Consider the following 9,817-nt stretch of genomic DNA (forward strand, 5'->3'; position numbering starts at 1 on the left):
CTTGTTCTGAAAAGATGCCAAGAAACCAACCTAGTTTTAAACTGGGAAAAATGTCACTTCATCGTGACTGAAGGAATTGTTCTTGGGCATAAAATCTCAAACAAGGGAATAGAGGTGGATCAAGCAAAAATAGAGGTAATTGAAAAATTACCTCCACCTGCCAATGTTAAGGCAATCAGAAGCTTTCTGGGGCATGCAGGATTCTATAGGAGGTTTATAAAGGATTTTTCAAAAATCGCAAAACCTCTAAGCAATCTGCTAGCTGCTGACACGCCATTTGTGTTTGACACAGCATGCCTACAGGCGTTTGAAACGCTGAAAGCTAAGCTGGTCACAGCACCAGTCATTTCTGCACCAGACTGGACATTGCCATTTGAGTTAATGTGTGATGCCAGTGATCATGCCATTGGTGCAGTACTGGGACAGAGGCATGACAAGCTTCTGCATGTCATTTATTATGCCAGTCGCGTTTTAAATGATGCCCAGAAGAATTACACAACCACAGAAAAGGAATTACTTGCAGTGGTTTACGCCATTGACAAGTTCAGATCCTACTTAGTAGGATCAAAGGTGATTGTGTACACTGACCATGCTGCTCTTAAGTATCTACTCACAAAGCAGGATTCAAAACCCAGGCTCATCAGATGGGTATTGCTTCTGCAAGAGTTTGATATAGAAATAAGAGACAGAAAAGGGACAGAGAACCAAGTAGCTGATCATCTGTCCCGAATAGAGCCAGTGGAAGGGACGTCCCTCCCCTTCCTTGAGATCTCTGAGACATTCCCTGATGAGCATCTATTTGCCATTCAGGAAGCACCATGGTTTGCCGATATTGCAAACTATAAAGCTGCAAGGTTCATACCCAAGGAGTACAATAGAATACAAAAAAAGAAACTAATTACTGATGCAAAGTACTACTTGTGGGATGAGCCCTATCTCTTCAAGAGATGTGCAGACGGAATTATCCGTAGGTGTGTCCCCAGAGAGGAAGCACAGAGAATCCTATGGCATTGCCACGGATCTCAATATGGAGGCCATTTCGGAGGGGAGCGAACAGCCACCAAGGTCCTCCAATGTGGCTTCTATTGGCCCACACTCTATAAAGATTCCCGAGAGTTTGTACGTAATTGTGACAGTTGCCAAAGAGCTGGTAACCTGCCTCATGGTTACGCCATGCCTCAACAAGGGATCTTGGAAATAGAGTTGTTTGATGTATGGGGAATTGACTTCATGGGACCGTTCCCACCATCATACTCAAACACTTATATTCTGGTGGCAGTGGATTATGTATCAAAATGGGTTGAGGCTATCGCCACACCCAACAATGATACTAAAACAGTGCTGAAGTTCCTCCAGAAACATATCTTTAGCAGGTTTGGTGTCCCTAGAGTGTTAATCAGCGATGGGGGCACTCACTTCTGCAATAAACAGCTTTACTCTGCCATGGTTCGGTATGGAATTCGCCACAAACTGGCCACTCCATATCATCCACAAACCAACGGGCAAGCTGATGTCTCTAACAGAGAATTAAAGAGAATCCTGGAACGGACAGTAAATACCCGTAGAAAGGATTGGGCAAGGAGCTTGGATGATGCTCTGTGGGCTTACAGAACAGCATTCAAGACCCCTATAGGGACCTCTCCATACCAACTTGTGTATGGTAAGGCATGTCACCTGCCCGTGGAACTGGAACATAAGGCCTACTGGGAACCAGATTCCTAAACTTTGATGCCAAATTAGCAGGAGAAAAATGATTGCTCCAGCTAAATGAGCTAGAGGAGTTCAGATTCACAGCTTTCGAAAATGCCAAGCTATATAAAGAAAAATAAAAAAAGTGGCATGACAGAAAGCTGTCATCTAGAATCTTTGAACCAGGACAGAAGATTCTGTTGTTTAACTCTAGACTCAGGCTATTCCCCGGGAAACTGAAATCCCGGTGGAGAGGACCATACGTGATTACAAGTGTGTCACCATATGGTTATGTGGAGCTTCAAGATATTGATTCTGATAAGAAGTTCATTGTCAATGGACAGAGAATCAAGCATTATCTTGAAGGCAACACTGAGCAAGAATGCTCAAGGCTGAAGCTAGATTAAAAGCTCAGCAAAGTCCAGCTAAAGACAATAAAGAAGCGCTTGCTGGGAGGCAACCCAGCCATGGGGCAACAATCCTCTAAGCATTTTGCCCTATTTTTATTTTTATTTGTTTATATAAAGTTCACTGACACTAAGGTAAAGAATCATTTGCATAAGTTTACAGGGTTACAGAAGGAATCTACACACAAAACAGAGATAGGGAGCTTACTGGCAAGAAAACGCCAGTGAAGGCCATTTTGGGCGTTCAGCGCCCAAAATGGGCATCCAGTGGGCGCTGAACGCCAGTAAGGATAGCTATCTGGCGTTCAACGCCAGAAAAGGGCAACAACTGGGCGTTGAACGCCCAGGAGAGCAGCATTTGGGCGTTGAACGCCCAAAACAGGCAGTGTTTGGGCGTTCAAACGCCAGGATGGTGGGGAGGAGCTCTCCTTCTACCCATCTCCTTCTTTTTCTTTTGCTTGAGGACAAGCAAAGCTCTAAGTTTGGTGTGCTTATCCGTGATCACTAAGATCATGGCCCCTAAAGGAAAACAACCCACTCCAAGAGGAGCAAGGGCGTGATTTAAAGGAACTGAAGCGCCAGAAATTTTCTCTTGAAGGACCAAGCACCTCACAGACTAGAGGAACATCCACTTCCCAAACCTCAAGGTTGTTGAGTTCTAATCTTAGCCTTAACTCTGTGATAACTGTTCTTATTTTAAATTTTACCTTAGGAGTCATATAGTAGTAATTAGTATCTATTTTGATTTTATCTCCAATTAAGCTATAGTTTATTTTTCTCATCATCAGCAAACATGAATAAAGTAGTAGATCTTTTGAATAAGAAGCAATAAAATTTCGAGTTTTAATTCTAATTAGTTAAATGTGGTGGCAATGCTTTCTGTCTTCTGAATGAATGCTTGAACAGTGCATATATCTTTTGAATTTGTTGTTTAAGATTGTTAAATATGTTGGCTCTTGAAAGAATGATGAACATGAGACATGTTATTGAGAATCTGAAAAATCATAAAAATGATTCTTGAAGCAAGAAAAAGCAGCAAAGAACAAAGCTTGCAGAAAAAAAAAAAAAAAAGAGAAAGCAAGAGCAAAAAGCCAAAGCCCTTAAAACCAAAAGGCAAGGGTAATAAAAAGGATCCCAAGGCTTTGAGCATCAGTGGATAGGAGGGCCAAAAAGGAATAAAATCCTGGCCTAAGCGGCTAAACCAAGCTGTCCCTAACCATGTGCTTGTGGCGTGCAGGTGTCAAGTGAAAACTTGAGACTGAGCGGTTAAAGTCAAGGTCCAAAGCAAAAAGAAGAGTGTGCTTAAGAACTCTGGACACCTCTAATTAAGGACTTTAGCAAAGCTGAGTCACAATCTAAAAAGGTTCACCCAGTTATGTGTCTGTGGCATTTATGTATCCGGTAGTAATACTGGAAAACAAAGTGCTTAGGGCCACGGCCAAGACTCATAAAGAAGCTGTGTTCAAGAATCATCACACTGAACTAAGAGAATCAATAACACTATCTGAATTCTGAGTTCCTATAGATGCCAATCACTCTGAGCTTCAATGGATAAAGTGAGATGCCAAAACTGTTCAGAAGCAAAAAGCTACTAGTCCCGCTCATCTAATTAGAATCTGAGCTTCAATCAAAAACTCTGAGATATTATTGCTTCCCAACCTATTAGTCTTCTATTTTATTTGTCTAGTTGCTTGAGGACAAGCAACAGTTTAAGTTTGGTGTTGTGATGAGCGGATATTTTATACGCTTTTTGGGGATAATTTCATATAGTTTAGAGTGTGTTTTAGTTAGTTTTTAGTCTATTTCTAGTAGTTTTTAGGAAAAATTCATATTTCTGGACTTTACTATGAGTTGTGTGTTTTTCTGTAATTTCAGGTATTTTTCTGGCTGAAATTGAAGGAGCTGAGCAAAAATCTGATTCAGGCTGAAAAAGGACTGCTGATGCTGTTGGATTCTGACCTCCCTGCACTCAAAGTGGATTTTCTGGAGCTACAGAACTCCAAATGGCGTGCTTCTAATTGCGTTGGAAAGTAGACATCCAGGGCTTTCCAGAAATATATAATAGTTCATACTTTGCACAAGAATTGACGACGTAAACTGGCGTTCAACGCCAGCCTTCTGCCCAATTCTGGCGTCCAGCGCCAGAAAAGGATCAAAAACTGGAGTTGAACGCCCAAACTGGCACAAAAACTGGCGTTCAACTCCACAAATGGCCTCTGCACGAAATCTCAGCCCCAGCACACACCAAGTGGGCCCCAGCACACCAAGTGGGCCCCAGAAGTGGGTCTCTGCATCATCCATCATAGTCCACTCATATTTTGTAACCCTAGGCTACTAGTTTAGTATTTAAACAACTTTTAGAGACTTATTTTGTATCTCATGACATTTCAGATCTAAACTTTGTATTCTCTGACGGCATGAGTCTCTAAACCCCATTGTTGGGGGTGAGGAGCTCTGCTGTGTCTCAATGAATTAATGCAAGTATTCCTGTTTTCCATTCAAACACGCTTGTTCCTATCTAAGATGTTCATTCGCGCTTAACTGTGATGAAGGTGATGATCCGTGACATTCATCACCTTCCTCAAACCATGAACGTGTGTCTGACAACCACCTCCGTTCTATATCCGATTGAATGAGTATCTCTTAGATTCTTTAATCAGAATCTCCGTGGTATAAGCTAGAACTGATGGCAGCATTCATGAGAATCCGGAAAGTCTAAACCTTGTCTGTGGTATTCCGAGTAGGATTCAAGGATTGAATGACTGTGATGAGCTTCAAACTCCTGAAGGCTGGGCGTTAGTGACAGATGCAAAAGGATAGTAAATCCTATTCCAACCGGATCGAGAACCAACCGGTGATTAGCCGTGCTGTGACAGAGCGCGTGAGCGTAGTTTTCACTGGAAGGATGGAAGGTAGCCATTGACAACGGTGATCCACCAACACACAGCTTGCCATAGGAGGACGTGCGTGCGTGAATCAGAAGACAGAGGAAAGCAGAGATTCAGAAGACAAAGCATCTCCAAAACTCCAACATATTCTCCATTACTACACAACAAGTAACTTTTAATTTATGCTCTACTGGTTATTCATAATTCAACTGATAAACATAATTGACTTCCTGACTAAGATTTACAAGATAACCATAGATTGCTTCAAACCAACAATCTCTGTGGGATTCGACCCTTACTCACGTAAGGTATTACTTGGACGACCCAGTGCACTTGCTGGTTAGTTGTGCGAAGTTGTAAGAGAGTAATGTGAACAGTAACATTACAATTTCGTGCACCAAGTTTTTGGCGCCGTTGCCGGGGATTGTTCGTGTTTGAACAACTGACGGATTATTTTGTTGCTTAGATTAGGAAAAATTTTCTCTTTTTTTTTTTTTTTTGGTTTAGAGTCTTTTATTATTTATCCCTTGTTAAAACACTTTAAATTTATAGCTCAGTTATTTAGAACGTGGTGTTTATGTTCATGATAATTGGCTATCATATTTTTTTAAAAAAAAAAAAAGCCTTTTTCAAAAATAATTTTTCTATTAAATCCTGTGCCAAACTTTAAGTTTGGTGTTTTCAAAAATAATCTTTCTTAAAATAAGGTCCCATAACTCATTTGGCTAGAACATTAATTTGATTGGGTTAGAATTTTATACTCTTTTCAAAACATTCTTTTTCAAAAACATTTTTTTTATTAAATCTTGTGCCAAACTTTAAGTTTGGTGTTTTCTTGTTGATTTCCCTTTGATTTTCGAAAATTTTGTTTGGTTTTCAAAAAATTTTAAGTTTGGTGTTCTTCCTTCATGTTCTTGTGTTCTTGTGAGTCTTCAAAGTGTTCTTGAGTTTTCATTGTGTCTTGATCTTAAAATTTTTAAGTTTGGTGTTCCTTGGTGTTTTCCCTCCAAATTTTTCGAAAACAAGGAGCATTAGATCTAAAAATTTTAAATCTTGTACTATCTTATTGTTTTTCTCTCTCCTCACTAAATTCAAAAATATCTTTTCAAAATATCTTTTCTAACTTCCTATCTTTTCAAAATTTGTTTCAACTAACTAACCAACTTTTTGTTTGTTTCTTAACTTTTTCAAAACTACCTAACTAACTCTCTCTCTCTCAAATTTTCGAAAATATCTCCCCTCTTTTTTAAAAATTTCTGTTTTTTTAACTAATTATTTTTAAATTTTTTTACGAAAAAAAAAATTATAATTTTCAAAATTCAAATTCTTTTTAGTTATTTTATTTTATTTAAGTATTTACTTCTTATAAAATAAAATAAATAAAAAAGATAAATCAGTCCAAGTTATATCCATAGAAATCCATCATGGACATAAGTGGAAATGAACAGTCCAGGAGGACTCTGGGGTCATATTCTAACCCCTCTACTGCTTCATATGGGAGTAGCATATGCATACCCTCCATTGGAGTTAGTAGCTTTGAGTTGAATCCTCAGCTCATTATCATGGTGCAGCAAAGTTGCCAGTATTCCGGTCTTCCACAGGAAGAACCTACAGAGTTTCTGGCACAATTTTTACAAATTGCTGACACAGTACATGATAAGGAAATAGATCAGGATGTCTACAGACTATTACTGTTTCCATTTGCTGTAAAAGATCAAGCCAATAGGTGGTTAAATAACCAACCTAAGGCCAGCATAAGAACATGGAAACAGCTGACAGAAAAATTCCTGAATCAATATTTCCCTCCAAAAAGGATGACACAGCTAAGGCTGGACATCCAAGGCTTTAAACAAGGAGATAATGAATCTCTTTATGATGCCTGGGAGAGATACAGAGAGATGCTATGAAAATGCCCCTCTAAAATGTTTTCAGAGTGGGTTCAGTTAGACATCTTCTACTATGGGCTTGCAGAAGGAGCTCAGATGTCTTTAGATTACTCAGCTGGTGGATCTATCCATATGAGAAAGACAATCGAAGAGGCTCAAGAGCTCATTGATACAGTTGCCAGGAATCAGCATCTGTATCTAAGCAGCAACCCTTCCATGAATGAAGAAGTTAAAACAGTAACTGCTGAATTCAGTACTGTAAAACAAGCTGCTGAATTCAATCAGCAATTAGATTTTCTAACAAAGCAGCTAGCTGAATTCAAAGACAGGTTACAGGAGACAAGGATAGCTAATATACATATGGAAGAACAGTTTAAGCAAACAAAGCAGCAGCTATCAAAGCAAATAGCAGAAGAATGCCAAGCAGTTCAATTAAGAAGTGGGAAAACATTAAATACCCCACCTCAAGGCATCAAAAATTCAAGAAATAAGCAACCCACCAAAGATTCCCCTGAGGACAGTAAGAGCCCAGGGAAAAATAATTCTGGCACTAAAACGCCAGAAAATGGGTGGAAGGCTGGCACTGAACGCCCAGACCATGCCCAAAACTGGCGTTCATCGCGCAAAACAAGACAGGGGTTGCGTTCAACGCCAGAAATGGGCAAGAATCTGGCGCTGAACGCCCAACAGGGGCACATTTCTGGCGTTCAGGCGCCAGGAACAGACAGTGAGCTGGCGTCTAACGTCACTCCAGCTTCTGACTCTGGTACGCAATTGCCAGTGAGGGATCAGACACACATAAGTGCTGACAACAACCCCTCTAAAAAGGCTTCTTTAACCACTAAGGTTGAGGAATATAAAGCCAAGATACCTTATCCTCAAAAACTCCGGAAAGAGGAGCAGGATAAGCAATTTGCTCGCTTTGCAGATTATCTAAGGACTCTTGAAATAAAGATTCCATTTGCAGAGGCACTTGAGCAAATACCTTCTTATGCCAAGTTCATGAAAGAGATCTTGAGTCATAAAAAGGAGTGGAGAGAAACAGAAAGAGTTCTCCTCACTGAAGAATGCAGTGCAGTCATTCTGAAAAGCTTTCCTGAAAAGCTTAAAGACCCTGGGAGTTTTCTGATACCATGCATATTGGAAGGTGATTGCACCAAGACAGCCTTATGCGATCTTGGGGCAAGCATCAACCTAATACCTGCATCCACTATCAGGAAGCTTGGCTTAACTGAAGAAGTTAAACCAACCCGGATATGTCTCCAACTTGCTGATGGTTCCACTAAATACCCATCAGGCGTGATTGAGGACATGATTGTCAGAGTTGGGCCATTCGCCTTTCCCACTGACTTTGTTGTGCTGGAAATGGAGGAGCACAAGAGTGCTACTCTCATTCTAGGAAGACCCTTCCTAGCAACTGGACGATCCCTCATTGACGTCCAGCAAGGGGAAATAACCCTGAGAGTCAACGATGACGAGTTCAAGTTGAACGCTGTCAAAGCCATGCAGCATCCAGACACATCAACAGACTGCATGAAAGTTGACCTTATTGACTCTTTGGTAGAAGAGATCAACATGGCTGAGAGTCTCGAATCAGAGTTGGAAAACATCTTTAAAGATGTTCAGCCTGATTTGGAGGATTCAGGGGACATGAAAGAGCCTCTGAACTTTCTTCTGAAAGAGGAAAAACCTCCTAAACCAGAGCTCAAGCCACTGCCACCATCCTTGAAATATGCATTTCTAGGAGAAGGTGACACTTTTCCAGTGATCATAAGCTCTGCTTTAAATTCACAGGAAGAGGAAGCACTTATTCAAGTGCTAAGGACACACAAGACAGCTCTTGGGTGGTCCATAGGTGACCTTAAGGGCATAAGCCCAGCTAGATGCATGCACAAAATCCTATTGGAGGATAATGCCAAACCAGTGGTTCAACCACAGAGGCGGCTAAATCCAGCCATGAAGGAAGTGGTGCAGAAAGAGGTCACCAAATTACTAGAGGCTGGGATTATTTATCCCATTTCTGATAGCCCCTGGGTGAGCCCTGTTCAAGTCGTCCCAAAAAAGGGAGGCATGACAGTGATTCATAATGAAAAAAATGAACTGGTTCCTACAAGAACAGTTACAGGGTGGCGCATGTGTATTGACTACAGAAGGCTCAATACAGCCACCAGAAAGGATCATTTTCCTTTACCATTCATAGACCAGATGCTAGAGAGACTAGCAGGTCATGATTATTACTACTTTTTGGATGGCTACTCAGGCTATAACCAGATTGCAGTAGATCCCCAGGATCAAGAGAAAACAGCATTCACATGTCCATCCGGAGTGTTTGCTTACAGGAGGATGCCCTTTGGGCTATGCAATGCACCTGCAACCTTCCAGAGATGCATGCTCTCTATTTTCTCTGATATGGTGGAAAAATTTCTGGAAGTCTTCATGGATGACTTCTCAGTATATGGAGACTCATTCAGCTCCTGTCTTGATCACCTGAAACTTGTTCTGAAAAGATGCCAAGAAACCAACCTAGTTTTAAACTGGGAAAAATGTCACTTCATGGTGACTGAAGGAATTGTTCTTGGGCATAAAATCTCAAACAAGGGAATAGAGGTGGATCAAGCAAAAATAGAGGTAATTAAAAAATTACCTCCACCTGCCAATGTTAAGGCAATCAGAAGCTTTCTGGGGCATGCAGGATTCTATAGGAGGTTTATAAAGGATTTTTCAAAAATTGCAAAACCTCTAAGCAATCTGCTAGCTGCTGACACGCCATTTGTGTTTGACACAGCATGCCTACAGGCGTTTGAAACGCTGAAAGCTAAGCTGGTCACAGCACCAGTCATTTCTGCACCAGACTGGACATTGCCATTTGAGTTAATGTGTGATGCCAGTGATCATGCCATTGGTGCAGTACTGGGACAGAGGCATGACAAGCTTCTGCATGTCATTT

Source organism: Arachis hypogaea, chromosome 15 (assembly GCF_003086295.3).
Source record: "Arachis hypogaea cultivar Tifrunner chromosome 15, arahy.Tifrunner.gnm2.J5K5, whole genome shotgun sequence".
NCBI lineage: Eukaryota > Viridiplantae > Streptophyta > Magnoliopsida > Fabales > Fabaceae > Arachis > Arachis hypogaea.